This window comes from Astatotilapia calliptera, chromosome 22, assembly GCF_900246225.1.
Source record: "Astatotilapia calliptera chromosome 22, fAstCal1.2, whole genome shotgun sequence".
Taxonomy (NCBI): Eukaryota; Metazoa; Chordata; class Actinopteri; order Cichliformes; family Cichlidae; genus Astatotilapia; species Astatotilapia calliptera.
This window is the reverse complement of record NC_039322.1, coordinates 28625012-28642219: the sequence shown is the minus strand read 5'-3', so window position 1 is coordinate 28642219 and position 17208 is coordinate 28625012. Positions and strand designations below refer to the sequence as shown.

Below are 17208 nucleotides of genomic sequence, written 5' to 3'. Positions count from 1 at the left end.
AGCAGCGTGCAGGAGTCCTACGAGACAAAGACACACTGCAGTGTCACACACACTTCCCAAGATGAAGCTGGTAATTATTCTCTAAGCATCAGCTTCCTTCTTTTGTTGCTGAAGGCAATTATTCGCTTATTCAGGTCAAGGATTGCTCTGTGATGAGAAACGAGTAGAGGGGGGGGGGGAAAGACAGGCCCGTGGACTTCACTGTGGCAGTTCCCACATTTTAGCCTGAGAGAATTCAGTTTTCCTTTTTAATATTTTACTTGGTCATAATACACATCAGTCTTAGGTGAACTGAAAGCACCTTTTTATCTTTTACATGATAACACGATCGTTCATGTCCTTGGATCATGAACTGACAGTGACAAACCAAATGTCGATACTGTGTCTGCATCCTTGTTTGTTTCACTTACCAAAGAGACACACAACAATAAAGTTATAGATTAATTTGGAAGATAATGATACCATTTGCTTTTTTACATTTTTTGTTGATATCGCAGTTATATTATCCATTTTTTTTTATGTCAGTCAACGGGAAATTGTATTCTGATTCCTAATTTCAAGGTAACAAAGCTGTTTTTTTCTCAAGAATATGAATCAGTTTATTTCTTTATCTTATGAAAACAAAAGTCTGGTTCTTCAAGATAACTGCCACAAGAAAAATGACTTCTTCTATTTTATTGATATCATGGGATATTTATGGTTTGAGCTGTGACTGTGCGAGAACGTTCAGGTCTCAGTGTTGGCAGGCTTCCATCATTACTGCGCAGTTAGTCGGAAAAATTCACATCTTTGTCAACCTGTTAACACCCACCCAGACGAGACATCGATTCACTGAGCCACACTACCAGGATATACAGCAATGACATCGGGATGTCATTCGGGCTGGAGAAGTGTAGTCGGATGGTAACAAAGAGAGGGAAGGTAGTCAGAACTGAGGGGATTGAACTACCAGAAGGCAACATTGCAGACATAGAGGACAGTTACAAGTACCTGGGGATCCCACAGGCGAATGGGAACCATGAAGAGGCCGCTAGAAAAGCTGCAACCACCAAGTACCTGCAGAGGGTCAGGCAAGTCCTGAGGAGTCAGCTGAACGGTAAGAACAAGATCTGGGCTATCAACACCTACGCCCTGCCCATGATCAGGTACCCTGCTGGGGTAATAGGCTGGCCAGAGGAGGAGATACAAGCCACTGACATAAAGACAAGAAAGCTCCTTACCATGCATGGAGGGTTTCACCCCAAGTCCAGCACCCTGAGGCTGTACGCTAAGCGGAAGGAAGGGGGCCGGGGACTGGTGAGTGTCAGCACCACAGTCCAGGATGAGACAACGAACATCCATGAATACATCACGAAGATGGCCCCAACTGACAGCGGAAACCCAAGAAAGTGGAGGAAGGCGAGGAACCATCATGGAAGGACAGGCTCCTGCACGGTATGTACCACAGGCAGATAGAGAAGGTGGCTGATATCCAGAAATCCTACCAGTGGCTGAACAAAGCTGGACTGAAAGACAGCACGGAAGCACTAATCATGGCAGCACAGGAACAAGCTCTAAGCACAAGATCCATTGAGGATTGTCTATCACACCAGGCAAGACCCCAGGTGCAGGCTGTGTAAAGATGCTCCAGAGACAATCCAGCACATAACAGCAGGGTGCAAGATGCTTGCAGGCAAGGCATACATGGAACGCCATAACCAAGTGGCCGGCATAGTGTACAGGAACATCTGTGCTGAGTATAACCTGGAAGTCCCGAGGTCAAAATGGGAGATGCCCCCAAGGGTGATGGAGAATGACCGAGCTAAGATCCTGTGGGACTTCCAGATACAGACGGACAAAATGGTGGTGGCTAACCAACCATAGTGGTGGTAGACAAACAGAAGAAGACGGCCGTAGTGATTGATGTAGCGGTTCCGAATGACAGCAACATCAGGAAGAAGGAACACGAGAAGCTGGAGAAATACCAAGGGCTCAGAGAAGAGCTCGAGAAGATGTGGAGGGTGAAGGTGACGGTGGTCCCAGTGGTAATCGGAGCACTAGGCGCAGTGACTCCCAAGCTAGGCGAGTGGCTCCAGCAGATCCCGGGAACAACATCGGAGATCTCTGTCCAGAAGAGCGCAGTCCTGGGAACAGCTAAGATACTGCGCAGGACCCTCAAGCTCCCAGGCCTCTGGTAGAGGACCCGAGCTTGAAGGATTGACCGCCCACAGGGGCGAGTGGGGAATTTTTTTTTTTTTATATGTGTGTATAGTTTTATAATTATTATCTTCTTTGTTTCCTGACTTGGGAGAACAACCTAATAAGAATAAAAAATAAATATTCTTCTTGCCTATGGTTACAGTGAGGAAACAAAGAACAACAAAGAAAACAAAATAAAACCACACTATTAACGCTACATGGACAGCGACACCTTAAAGTTGTTAACCCTGTTAGGTATAAAGCTGTGTCCGAAAGAAAGAGTGACTCTTCTTAATTCAGTGGCAAGTGGACATTCAAGTTGCCTAGGTAACCCTCTAATGTACTTGACCCCAGCCTGAGCCTTTTTTGGAAAAACCAAGTATGTTTTTATGCAAACAGCTTTTCAATCTGCGTAATTTTTCGTCTCATTTATGAAGAAAGTGTCAATGCATGTCATCATGGATTTTTCACTGCATTAGTATTTATTTAGTTATCGCTAGGGATGGGTATTGATAAGATTTTAACGATTCCGATTCCATTTTCGATTCTGTTTAACGATTCGATTCCTTATCGATTCTCTTATCGATTCTTTTTTTTTTAAAAAGGAGAACACTAAAGTCGATTAGCTTAGAACTGTGTTTTATATCTTCTCTTTGAACAAGATAGAAATTTAGGAGTAACATGGCCTTACAAACCCAACAGTGAGATCTTAAGAGATTCACAGCCTACGGCTCTTCAATGGGGTGTCACAGGGTCCCCAGGAAAAAAAATGTATATGTAAAATAATAAAATAAATATTCTCCTGTAGCAATAACAAAGTTTAACATAAATTATTCTGTAGCAATTACACAAGAATATCCAGTAATGTCCTGCCTACAATTAAACACATTCACTTACCAAAGTGAAATCGGGGGCATCTGCTGTGGCAAATGGGTGCAAGCCTTTGACCACAAACTTAGACACTGCTGGGTGACATTCGTCTATCCTGGCCTGAAAGGAGACGCTACCGGTAGACTGCAGCGAGAACTGCCAGCATCTGAGCCAGCCAGACTCTGTCTCTCTCATCATGGTTATCTAAATGCAACGCACAGTAATAGCAGGTTTTGTAATAAGGTAAATCGCGCTAACATAATATGCAATGCTAATTGATTAGTTACCTGCAGTATTAACGGGAGAGGACGTGGAAACGCTACCGCTGCTGCTGGGTTGAGCTTCGCTAGTCCGGAGCGGATCAAAAACACGACATTCGTTGAAAGCAATCGCGTGTTTTTTGAGCAAATGCTTTTGCATATTCGTAGTGTTTCCTCCCTTTGATGAAATCTCTACTTTGCAAGTATTGCACGTTGCCCTGTTGTCATCCTTTCTCATAAAGTGTAACCAAACTTTTGAGCGTTTGTGCCGCTCAGGCGCCGTGTTTCCTACTGGGTAAAAGACGCTACTCAGCGTGATGACGTCATTCGGGGCGACTGGAATCGATAAGGGAATCGTTTTTAAAAGTGGCAAACGATTCCAAGGAATTGAAACAGTGGGAACCAGTTCTCAACAAGAACCGGTTTTCGATACCCATCCCTAGTTATCGCCTCGTTATCGTTAGAAAAAAAGTCGTGTGGGAAACTTAGACAAAAGTTATTCATCAGTGAAATTAAGATTGATCTTAAGGCGGGTGATAGAAAACAGAAAAAGTCACAGTTACATGAGAAGAGAAACGAGAAGCTTTGGTCATGTGGAGCTGATGGTTGGCGGGGCGGGGTGTGAAAGGCAGATGGGAGAGGCAGGAGCATCAGTCTTTTCCAGCTGCTAGCTGGCACAAACACTGACGACAAGGTTGCGACCCTTTCGCTTTTTTGTCCCCTCTCTCTCGCTCTCTGTTTAGCTTTCCACTTCATTTCCCCCATATCTGGTTCCCTTCATTCTTCCTCTACCACATCTCTCGTGGCGACGTTGCATGTTCTCTGTGATATTTGCTAATTGTCCAAGAAAATCACCAGCAACCCCCCCCCCCCCCATACTTCTTGGATGAATTCCACCTCGCATCAGCCATCATATGGAGATCACACATCCTTTGGAAATGCGTGACTCACAAAGCAGAATGTACTGAATGGAACTTAAAATATATATAACCTGGCAGTGTTTCTGTTTGCAGAGCATGTGTAGGAGAACTGTAGGTGCCATATTGCTTCATTTCACACATTATGTGACAGTATGTCGAGTAAAGACATTCATTTTTATTCATATCACTTCCATTTTGCACTGTCCAAATAATTTAGACTAATGTTGTTCCAATGCTTTGACAATATTACTTCTTAAAACTTTCTTGTCATTAAAGAAAGAACATGTAATATTTACTCGTCATTGCATGTCTTTGGCTGCTATTCAGAATAATCCTATTATCTGTACATAACGCAGAGTTGTCCTAAGAAGATCCTCAAATTCAAATTCCCTGTGTTACACTTGGTGATTACACTGATTCCAGCTCCGATGAGTATCCCTGTTGCAGAAGAGGGAGAGATCCTGCCCTTAAGTCACCATATTAAAATGAAGCAAAGAACATTGCCCTCAAACATACTTACATAAAGAGGATTTAACCCCCACTTTGTGTTCTCACAACCATAATCTACCTCCTGCTCAGCCTTGCCTATTTCACTGTGACTTCTCTCTTGTCACAGCGATGTTTGATTGAATGTAGCTGATGACGCGTCCCTGAATGTGCAGCCGGTTTGCTTGCCCTGGTCTGCTTAAGATAAAAAGACAAGTAAAGCCACATTAAACAATTCAAGAGTGAGGAATGTATGTAGATCCTTTCTTAAATGCAGTGCTGCATATGCAGAGAGATGGATTAAGCCTGGGACAGGAGACACAGGGACAGCTAAAAAACACACTCCACACCTTCCCACATTATAGATGTCTCACTTTCAGATTCACTGAACCAGCCATGAAAACAGAGGAAGCATTAAATAAAAGTCCAGCCCACCCTCAGCCTTTGCCGTGAAGGGAGAGAGCCAGCTCAGCAAGAATTTCCCCTTCAGAAACGATCGCGTCTCGCCGATAGCTGCATGATGAAGATATCCCACAATGCAGTGCTGTGACTTGCAGTATATTGAAGTGCAGGGCACGCTCACGCATTCAGGCAACTTCATGTCTCTTGCTTGTAGACTCTCTTGTTCTGACACTCTACCTACTCCTTTGTCTCCTGCAGGCTGTGAAGCTCACACATCAGTCCATCGACACCGAGCAAAGAATTCGTGCTGCTTAGCCGCTGCTCGGGTTACTCGTTTTTATAATGCAACCACTGGAAGAGAGATTCCTTACTGCACCAGGGTATAAATTGAGGCAAAAAAAAAATGAAATGAGCTCTGCTTCTTGTTTTTCTTGTTTACTGTAAACAGTGCATGTTTAATGTACTCAGCATTTAAATTCAAGGCGGGATCCTTTGGGAAAAATGCATTTGAAAAAAAATTCAAAAGGCTTCACAAGAAAACAGCTTATTTCAACCCAATATCTGACTTACAAGAACAAGGTACAGTTTTGTTCTGAGCTACAGCAAAGATCTAACTTGCTTCTGAAAAACAAATTCAGTCCATAACAGAAAACCTCAACTTGGAGTGTAAATGTTTTAGGCACAGACTGTATATAAAAGATGGCAACTGGTGGTCAGTGAAGCTCTGTTGTGAAGCCCTGGGCAGAAAATTTCCACTATCAACATCTTGACGATAGTGGAAACTGAAGAGTGGACGTGACACTGCATGCTCATATGAGAATAACTATGGGCCCACCCTACTTATCCTCCAATGGGGACCAAAATTCATAAAACAAACATTGTGTTGTATTCAATAAAATGTAACTAAAGACAGAGACAGTAAATGTGTTGGGAAACATTTTACTGAGGTCTCAGGGCAAGACAGCAGACGTGCCATTTTCCCATAGGTGTCTATAGAATCAGACTTCCTTTTCAAACCAGAAAAAAACCTTCTATTGGCTATTAGAAAGTCTACAGGTTTAATGCTCTTCAACACTACCTTTGCTTTTCAGATCCTAAAGCTACAGCTAGTCTATTTAAGTGGGACTACCCCCTTGCCCTTTAATTAAGTAGGTTATTTTGGTTTATTCTTTAGTATGTCAAGGCAAAAAAATAAATACATCACCAAACCATCTGAGGAGCAGTTTGCAAGGGCGCATAGTTTTCTTCTTAACTGCATCATGAGTAGTTTAGTTTAATGTATAAACCATTGCATCGTGAAACTGTTTCATGTTCCAAAGTTGAGCTATTGAGGCACTTAGGGTGAACAGATTAACTTATCTCGTATTCATAGGTAACATGGTAGCATAAAAATGCTTTTGGGTGGTCTTTTGCTGTGGTGACACCACAGCAGCTAGCTCTCCATCTTTGATTTGGCAGTTTTACACCAGCGGTTGGATCTGTAGCATTATTAAGACTAAAGGTAGTCCCAGAGCCTTAACGTCAGTAAAATAAATCAAATGTAATTTCGAATAAGTCAAGTAGTTAAAATTAAAATCCATGGATCAATTTTACAGAGATGTGAAGTTAGCAGCTTTGAATATGAATTCAGAGGCAGGGACATAAAACACTGATGTAACATGTGACATCAGTTAAGTGATGCAGCAGAAGCACCACAGCTGAAAGCAACGGCATTAAATCCACAACTAAGTTTAGGATTGAGTATGTTTAGGTAGCATTCATATTAAATTAAGTAAGGTTATCCTATTATGGGGAAATCTTTCTATATGTGCATTTAACCAAACCAAGTATTAAGAGCAGTGGGCAGCTGTGTGCAGCACTCAGGGACCAACTCCAGCTCTAAGCCAACCCCAGAGTCAAGGGTAATTTGAAGGAGAATTAGCCGATCATGTTTCTCATGGTGGAAGAAACAAAGGAAGATATTACAGTTAGCATTATTTTTATGCGGCATTCATTCAGAAACTAGCGAGTTTAGGGAGTGGTTTATTATTTACAGAATGATTATGGGGTAAATTTCACAGTATAAGTGTTATGCTATAAGATAATGCTATAATCTTTTAGTCAGAAAAAGCATTTTGCCACTGTGCTGCAAAGATTCAGCAATTATCATCATGAAGTCACAGAATGATGTTTGACTCCATGAGAATAGCTACAAATTAGAAAAGGAAATCAATGACTGAAAAGAATAATGTTTGTAATGTAAACCATTTTGCATGGCACCAGTTCAGCCCTGGCCCAAATCAATAGGTATTTTAGGATCAGAGGAATCTTTTCAGAGATCTTATGACCTTTAATGGAAGTATTCCTTTTTGTGTATTGACACTGAAGGAATAATAAACTATCAAAGATCTTGGAACCCCATCTGTGGATTTTTTTTCTTGCCTTTTATTTCAAGACAGATACTCTCCAGCTCTGTGGAGGACCGTTTGAGTGATGTAACTGTAGACTGATTTGTCTGGATGTAAGAATGCCTTTAATACTGTGACACAGAGAACTGCCAGATAAGAAAAAAAATATATAACAGTGGCATTATAGTGGGATTTGGACCTTAGCTACCTGAGAAATTTTTTTTTTCAATTTGTTAAAGCTTCATTAGCATTTCCTCTGACTGGATATTCACATAAAGTGAAACAATGTGCTGAATCTGAAATTAGATAATAAAGTAAGTAAAAACAGCTGAGGTGGATCTGAATTCCTGTGTTTTACTAGATGCTATCCCTCACCACAGTGAGCCAAAAGATTAATCAGTACAGATGGGAAAGTTGGGAAAAAATACAAAATGATATCCTGGCAATTACTCGACTAGATCTCCCACCACCCTGCTAACTGCTAACAGGCTAACTTTACGCAGTTACACTCTCTCACGTTTCATTTTAAGTTCTTTCTAATTAGTCTTTGGTTTTCCAAGCTTCTCCTGCTCGTTCAGTAGCTTCTAACGTCACCACGCCACACCTGCCACACCTGGAACTTAGTAACATGTTTTCCTTCTTGTTTGTTTAATGGGGGCTGGTAAACACTTTTCAGGAGCACTACCACCACCTTCTGACAGTTCCTTTTGCAGGCTACTACCATCGACACCATTCTAGCTGTTGCTATGCCAACTAATATGTCACACTAGCCCTCCTATTGGTGGTAGGAAGGCAAACAGAAAAGGAAAGCCCCTTAAGGTATGAGGTACTCAGGGGAGCGTTGCAGTAGGTAGTTACTCGCAGGGAGTCCACAGACCTGTATGATCCCTTCCTCATACGATGCCATTGATTAGTGGTAATTCAAACCAACAGCTCTGAAGCAGCAGCAGCATCAATACGTGCTCATTAGTGTGATCAGTCAGTATGCAAAAAGTCATATTCCCAGCTGCAAAGGAGACAAAAGAAAAAGAGTCTCCAGAAACATACAAGTGACTGTGTCAAATGAGGGAACAGGGGGGAAAAAAGCTGTTCACATTATAAGAGCACCATGCCACGGCCTGAAAGACAGGAAGCGCATTTACAGTAACCGAGCAGACTCCACAGAATAATGCTGCTCTTTTGCTCACAGTTCGACAGAAGGAGGTTGCTGTGTGATTGCACCAGCAGCCGGAGAAATGAGTCTGCAGTTGTTACGGCTGCTTGTAAATGCATACAAACCGGCCGATCCCAGATCGATTTTCTTATTTCTGATTGGCTCTCTGTTACTGTCGCGGGAGCCCTGCAAGAAGGCTACTGGTGGAGAGCGACGCTTAACTGACTGTTCCAAGGCACGGGCTGAATTTGTCACCGGGAACATTTTATCTCCATGTTCAATACAATTAGAGTGACATATATAATAATAAATAAATAAGAAAACACAGACGCGACAACAACCACCACTTTGTTTATGTTTATGAGACTGAGGTGGAGACACAGCTGGTGGTTATTCTTCCATAAAATTCCTTGCATTATGTTCAGGTGGAAGGGAGGCATCTAAATTGAGAGAGAAGGCCCGGAGGAGCGAAGAGTCAGGGGAGCGCCCTGAGAACAGAAGATATTTTTGTTTTCTCTCCTACTGTACAGCTTCTTGGAGTGAAGGGACTAATTAAACTACTTTTCGCTTCTTAGGGAGCCTTTTGGAATCGACAAAGAGACAGACAGAGAGGTACTTTTGTGGATGGACAGGAAGAGATTTGATTGAACGGAAGAGATGAAGAGAGAAATCGCTCTAAAGACACTAAAGTGAAATATTTTTGTGGTCTGGGAGAGACATGGAAGATAAAGCTGCACTGAGATATGATCTGAAGCGCGTGTGCATGTTTGTGTGTTCCCCACCACGCCTTATCAGTTGAGAGCTTGTGGCCCTTTTATGCTAAAGAACCTGCTCTCACACATTTTTTTCCTCCCCTGGCTTCATTAGCCAAACTGCACACCGAGCTCAGGGAGTAATTGGCTGCCCTTTCAGCCTCCTAATGGCAAGAGGAGAGGCAAGGAGAGATCAAGAGGCAAACAAGCAGAATTACAGTCATTTCATAAATAAAACCTCCACTCAGAGTCTTCTTGCTTTCCTGTGATCTGTTTTATTGTTTTTCACTAGCTACTTTATTGTTTTAACTCCCTGCTCTTTCCTTCTTCACTTATTTTCGGTCCTTTTATTAGAGGACAAAAAGAAGCGTCACAAAACACTTCTGTCAAATCCAGAACTCAGATTGTTTCCTTTTGATTTCAGACAGAGATTTGAGACAGAGTAGCTAGATCTTACAATAAGGAGCCTGAACAATAGTCTTGATTAAGCTTCATGTCTCATTCGCTTGATTCAAAAGATGCTCATAAAATGCAAAGCACTACTGTGCTAATTTACCCAGGACCGATGCTCTAATAAGCCCACAGAGTAAATGGAGGTTCACCTCGGACTGATAGGTAAAATCTTTGGATTTTAGCATTTTGCTTTAAACCATCCACCTCCAGCAGAGCAGCTGCTCTCTCGGCCTTATCGCAGTCATTATCAGACTGGATGTCTGACAGTCAGAAGACGCCCCTCCCAACTAGGATCAGAGCAGATTATGTGGCCGGCGGCGCACATGGGATGCATGGACATTGCGTTAACCCTTGTGGGTTACATCCCACTCCCGAACAGATCACGTGAAAACACATCCACACACAGAGATGACCATGAAAACATCTCTGTCTGAGTTGCTGATTCCCACTCATCCCATAATGATCATGTAAGCATTCACGACCCTCAAGCTATGTGTGAAGTTTGACGTAGTTTTGTGTCTTTTTAAGGAGCACTCCACTCGTTTTACACATGTGTGAAGTGTAATCAAAAAATGCTACTGAGTCTAAAAAAAGCAGTTATAGTTGAATACCTTCTGTAGGTTTGTAACCCTGGAATGTCACACTGATGTCACCAGAGCACCTTTAGAACAGGATTCATTGAATTTTTCTTGTGTTATTTGAAGGAGAGTTGGGCTTGGTGAAAGTGGACATTAGTCTCTTGCCCTGTGGGAAATGTAGGATCTAATCTTTTTTGCAGCTCGTCGTACCTGTCACACCAAACTCTGCCTTTGCGGCATGATTTTAACGGTTCTTTTTATGAACTAGCTTCGATTCTTCCAGATTATGCTGAACTTAAATAACTGTTGGTTTTTTCTTTTAAGTCGGCTTCAAACATTTACATCTATTTCTATCTTGATGGATGACTCCTAACTAATCTAATATTTCTAAGCTTGTTTTTAGGAAGCTGTGTCATCTGTGCTCTTTCAACTTCAGAAACAAGTAAGTGTGACAGAAACAGGATCTATGTCCATCTGAGCTAACATAAGCTTAACAATATTATGCCTCATGTTGGAAATCAGGCCATGTTAAAACCCCGGTCAGACAGGCTCACAGACCAGTCAGTGATGATATGGCAACCACAAGTTGCAAGGGAAAAATGCATATTCCAAAACCAGTTAGAAAGTTTGTGGAAGCTGCTGTAAAATCAATTGTTAAAGCCCATTGTACACAGGCATAAAGAGGGGCTGCTGGCAAACACTAGTGTGAAACTGGTCGCAAAAAGGAATACGGTGCAGCACCAAAAATCTCCTTGTTATTAGTCTGGGCACCAACCATTGGTGGCAACAGCAATCTGCTAGCGACCAAAGCAACCACACAGAGGATTTTGGTGCAGCCTCTTCTTTGCAATCAGTTGGCAACAGCGACCACCCTCCACCAACCACTCACCAACTGGGTGGTGAGTGTAAAATGATTTGCTGTGCCACCTTGTGATTCAAAGTGGTATTACATGAGAGTACAGCTTGGAATCATTTCAACTTCACTTGATATCTCTGAAGCGAAATGTATACACATTTACTATTTATAGTTTACGCTATAAAAAAGTTGATTCTGTTCATCTGATGAACAGAATCAACTTTTGAGGATTTACTTACCTGGATGATTGAGCATGCATGAAGAAATTACTATCAAACTATTTCTGTTAGTTAGCATTATTACTATCAGCACAGTCAGTTGCTACAGTTTTGAGGTTCCATCTAAATAAATTAAGATTTTTGTCTTTTTAACACTTTAAGCAGTGTGGTCCCACGAATACCACATTTTCTACTGTGGTACAGAAGGTAGAGCAAATCGGGAGGTCGGTAGCTCGACTCCGTGCTGCTTCATTCTGCATGTTGACGTATCCTCAGACAAGATACTGAACCCCAAGTTTCCCCCAATACATCCATGAGAGTGTGTGCCCGAATGTTAGACAAGGCATTTAGGCATAGAAAAGAAACTGTCATCAATGTTTGTAACTGGGTAAATGATGCTTGTAATAGAAAATACTTAAAGTGTTCACATTGAGTAAGTAGTAAATCACTTTCTATTACAAGTCCATTTACCAAAATTTGAAACATGCAAATCATGGAGAAACCCTGCCAACACGTTGAGTCATTAACTTACATGAGGCATGGCTCTATCGAAGCAATAAAGGTTTATAGTATTATTGATACAAAATTGTTACGAAACAAAAATGACAGCAATCGCGTACCAACGTTACGAAGATGATCCAACTTATTGGGGCATTAATAATGTCTTGTTTTTGTTAGTTATGTGGTTTAGGTACAGTAGGTGATCATGTTGCTTTCGCAGAATGAATTGAGTCAATGTGTCACCGAATCAACAAAATCCTGTTCAAATTTTATTTAGAAAAATCACAGTTTGACTATAAAGGTTATTTAAGTTGCTTATAAGAGAAATTCAAAGGGCCATGAATCATTTAAACGAAGAAAGTCTTGTGTACATTAGTACCTAACAGCATCATTAAAATCCAGTTATGATGGTTCATGGGAAAGTGACTGCTCACATTTTGCTAATTAAATGTAATATCACTCTTGTAAAAGATAAACTGAACGATTTCCATTTCCACCCATTACTGTGTTATGCTACAGACCACAGATCCATTTTACACTCATTTGAAGTCTCTCTTCTCTTTTCGCATAATGACTGTTTTGTTTTGTATTGTTTTTTTTTTCCCGGAAAGGCCTTGGAGTTCTCCTCAGAGAAAAATAAATAAAAATCCTCTGACCTTTCGAATCTATCAGGTTACTGGAAGATGTACAAACAGCACACTTTTGCAGGGGCGGGGTAGTTAACCCAACTTTAAGCCTGGAGCTGTTTTGGACATGTACGTTTCCCCGGCCTCAGTCACATGATAAATGGACTGGTTCTTACATAGCACTTTCCTACTTGAGCACTCAAAGCATTTTAAACAGCACGCCTCAATCACCCTTATTAATACAAGCACTTTGTTTTTACACACATTCACACTCCAAGGATTGCATCGGAAATGCAACATAAAGTTCAGTATCCTACCCGAGTATACTTTGGATGTATCGAACCATGCAGATGACCTGCTCTACCTCCTGAGCTGTCGCCGCCACAGATTCACAGGATTTCCTTGTGTCTCTTCAAGAAAGATCTCCAAGATGCTGAGTCTGAATGTCCCTGCTGACCTGCCTTCACATGTAACCTTAATTGAAAGTGACTTTGAGGCTGCGTACTTATGTATTCCCATGCATGCAAGCAGTCAGGGGCATCTATCTTGTCAAGAATTTCTGGCGGCATTATGTGAGAGCAGGGTCACATAAATGAGCAAGGCTACATTGTTTCCCATAATGTGAGAGCCTGCAGTGTAGAACATAGAAAGGGATGCATTATTCACACAGAAGCAATGCGTGAAAAAACCACCAAAGACAGTAAGAGATACTAATGAGGCCATTTCCTCAACTCTGCAACTCACTTGCCTCATTGATATACACGTTGACTGCGACATCGATCTTTTGCAAGGTGCTTCAGGGTTAAAACCTCTTTTCATGTGTATATACAAGCACGAGTTAGAAGTGTGTGTGCAGGCGGGGGTGCTTATGAGTCCAAGTGACTGAGAGAGTAGTGCTCCAGCGCACATTTATCTTCTTATGTAACAACTAGACAAGCAGATGCAGGCTAAATGCTGCCTCTACCCACCAAAAACATGAGCAGCACAATTCTGCTCACTTCAGACAGAATTCAGCAGGTTCCCTTACAACACAAGCCCCAAACACGGATCAATTTGTTGGGGCCGTGCCTCCACATTCCCATTAACCTGGGGTCGGGCTGAAAATGGCCATGTTAAAATGGTCTCTCTCATCATTCTCTTCGTCATTAGCTGCCCTAAATGACAGCTAGAGAATGACCACAAAGGCTTTCACCCCCACTCCCCCACCATGAGCTGCCAATCATGCGGCTCCTTTGAGTATTCCTGACTGCCTGCACAGATTTCGCTTGTCTGCGCCCTGTGCCAAGCCTGATGGTAAATCTGAAAGGATTATACAGAAGGCGAGCAATAGCTGTGTGGCATTTAGGAAAGAAAAGACAGAGACAATGTGTCGTGCTATCAGCGAAGCTGGTGTGCTATCTCCAGGAAAAAGCAGAGCAGAGGTCCTAAACAGGGGTGCACCTAAAGCAGGGAGTCTGGGGTGTCACAGCCCCATCCTTGGGGGGGGGGGGGGGGGGTTGCCCTTTCAAAAATGATATGTTATGTTAAAAGTACCATAAGTCCAAATTATGTTGGAAAAAAAAGGTTCCACTGTCTTCCTTTAATGCATCACTGTAAATAATATTATTTAATGTTAACTAATGTAACATTTGGGGTTAGTCACGATTTTCTAATACTCAAACAGTCATTAAGATGACTGTCCTTTGTCTTGTCAACATATCTTCCTTGATTTTACTGCTGGGTGGTTGAATGCAGTGTACTACTAATGCCAAACAAGTGTGGTAATGTAATATGCAGTTTAGGGCGATCGTGGCTCAAGAGTTGGGAGTTCGTCTTGTAATCGGAAGGTTGCCGGTTTGAGCCCCGGCTTGGACAGTCTTGGTCATTGTGTCCTTGGGCAAGACACTTCACCCGTTACCTATTGGTGGTGGTCAGAGGGCCCGGTGGCGTCAGTGTCCGGCAGCCTCGCCTCTGTCAGTGCGCCCCAGGGCAGCTGTGGCTACAATGTAACTTGCCATCACCAGTGTGTGAATGGGTGGATGACTGAATGTGTAAAGCGCTTTGGGGTCCTTAGTAAAGCTATACAAATACAGACCATTTACCATTAAAGCTAAACAAAACAACAAAAATTATAAAAATGACCCACTAACTACCAGCTATTCCACTGGCAAAGTGTCTGTCACAGTCATAGTTGGTGCTGCTGTACAAACAGGTAATAACAAACACAATCAGAGACAACGACAGCCAGCAAAACATATTTTTCGGAACGCGTTCAGAACTTAGAGGAAGTCCAGTTTATCGTTATGTTGCACCATTAAGCTAGCACATTACACATCAGCCAGAACAGTCATTCCTGAGTTGTTTAGAGCAGCGGTCCCCAACCCCCGGGCCACAGACCAGTACTGGTCCGTAAGTTGTTGAGAGTTGAGGCTCACGTGTGAAAGTCATGGTTTTCAGGATTTTTATCAGTTTTTAGCGTTATTTTTTTAAAATCATTTTTATCATTAACTCAGTTTCCCTGGGTCTCTTCCCGTGTGTTATGAATAAATCTTCTTTTTTTGGTACTGGTACTGGTTTTATTTTGTTGTATTTATACAGACACCTTAAAGGCCGGTCTGTGAAAATATTGTTGGACATAAACCAGTGCATGGAACAAAAAACGTTGGGGACCACTGGCTTAGAGCGTGAGTGGAAGAACAGTTCCCAGTGAATATTGAATATATATTTTACTTGACATGCCCATCTCTAACAATGATGTGTTCTTTATTGCTAATTCGAGATGCAAACCATTACAATATTCCCTCAACATGTGCCTCACACTGGTTTGATTCACTCCTTCACATTGCAAAAGTGTGCTTAAATCAAAATGACTTTCTTCTTTAATTCTACCAACATATTTACTGCTTTTTGTTAGCCCCTGAGTTGGATGTTGTGCTTTAATGTCCCTGGCATATCGTTACAGGGCATACATGCTTCATAATACATATTTATGCAGGCAGGTCTCTTCACAATGACAACTTGCCAACTTGTCAATTTTCTAGTAGTTTATATTTATATTTGATAAAGTTTGTGTTTCCCACTCATTGTTTCTTGGTTCCCTCTTGTGCACACCCCACCCAGTTCTCAGTCCAGTATTGATATGTAATAATCACAGTGGATGCCCAGGAAAAGTGTTAACAACCGTGAACAGTGAACTAACCTCACTCACAGAGAAAAAAAGACATCACAACCTGAAATGTTGGGCTAGTCTTTGTTGGTACTATCTTATTTGATAAGCAGACATACACAGCTGGTACAAAAGAAACAAAGATGTTAGTTTAAAATTTCTATAAACTCCACATTAGGCAAAAATGCATCATGCAATTAAAGAGCGTGATTAACGTAGGCTCCTCTGAACGGAAATGCTTTGCACTCAGTGGTTAACTAGTAACGCATTTACTATCAGGCTAGAAATAAGCCAGCAGGCAAAGATGTTGCCTCTTCTTCCGGAGGCTTCAGTGCAGCCCAAACCTGAGACCTGAGAGCAGGGAGGGAAGTTCCAGAGAAGTGCCACGCGCCTCCATCCTTTTGCCCCGCGTGAAGATCATTCATAAAAATGGCAGACCTACACTGCTTTCATCCTATTGGCTGTACAAAAACAGCCTTGTTTTTTTCTCCTCCTTTTATTTTAAAGAAATGTCCGGAGAACGACACAAACAGTCAAAAACACACACATACTACAGGCGGGAATATCTTCAGCTCGACTGGTCTGTTCACGCGGTTTATCAGCACCGCGCAGCCGGAAGACGAACAGTTTCCGCGAGTAAACAAAAGCGTCTGCGCCGCTTTCCAGAAACTGAATATTAGCCCTAGAATACATTAGGCATAAAAGCAAGCTAAACTGAAGCAATAACGTCGACCCGCTCCTCTTACCCGAATAGGCGAGGCAGTGTCGGTGCCGGTGAGGAGGGTATCCCTGCTGCAGGACAGAGAGAGATGCTCGTCTCGGCTCGCTCTTGTGCGACTTTCTCCGGAGCTCCTGGCTGAACAGCGTCGCTGGACCGGTCGCGTGCTCTTACTGCCGCTTGTCAGTGCACGCTCACACACATCCACACACGCGCAGGCTGAGTGACTGACTTAGTGGCCCCTGGCTACAGCAGCCGAACCCTTCAAACCATGATACCGTGCAGGCGACAGGCATCAGTGATGGTGCTGCTGCTGTGGTGGCAGCTTTCTCTCCTCCAGGAGCCTGGGCTGGACAGGACGGCAGGGGAGGGCAATGTGTTTAAGTGGTATGCGCCGGCGGAGTGGATTTAAACGGGGGGATGGTGTAGCTGGGATTACGTGGTAGGGGTTTAATTAGATAGCCCTGCGCCCATTGGCACCAACGCTGCGCACAACCCTCCCCTCTCTCTCTCTCTCTCTCTCTCTCCCCCTCTCCCCTCTCTCTCCCGTCTCTCGCTCTCTTTGTCTTTGGCAGTAAAATAGCTGGATGTGTGGATCTCATCACCGGCTGATGCCGCACCACGCTGTGTGCTTAATAATATTTCATGCACAACATTTTTATTCCAAGTGACTTGCGATGAGGACTGCACAGGGGTCAGGAGCGT

At 42.6% G+C, this 17208-nt stretch overlaps 1 protein-coding gene across 1 annotated transcript in view; it reads right to left on the bottom strand.

Annotated features, from left to right (window-relative positions):
• The window catches only part of LOC113014211 (hippocalcin-like protein 1), a 53476-nt gene extending 36505 nt beyond the window's left edge, over nt 1–16971 (bottom strand). Inside the window, exon 1 of the mRNA XM_026155594.1 lies at nt 16532–16971. The gene's annotated coding sequence lies outside the window, so the exon portion shown is untranslated. The remainder of the gene's footprint in view (nt 1–16531) is intronic.
• Nucleotides 16972–17208: the final 237 nt, after the last annotated feature.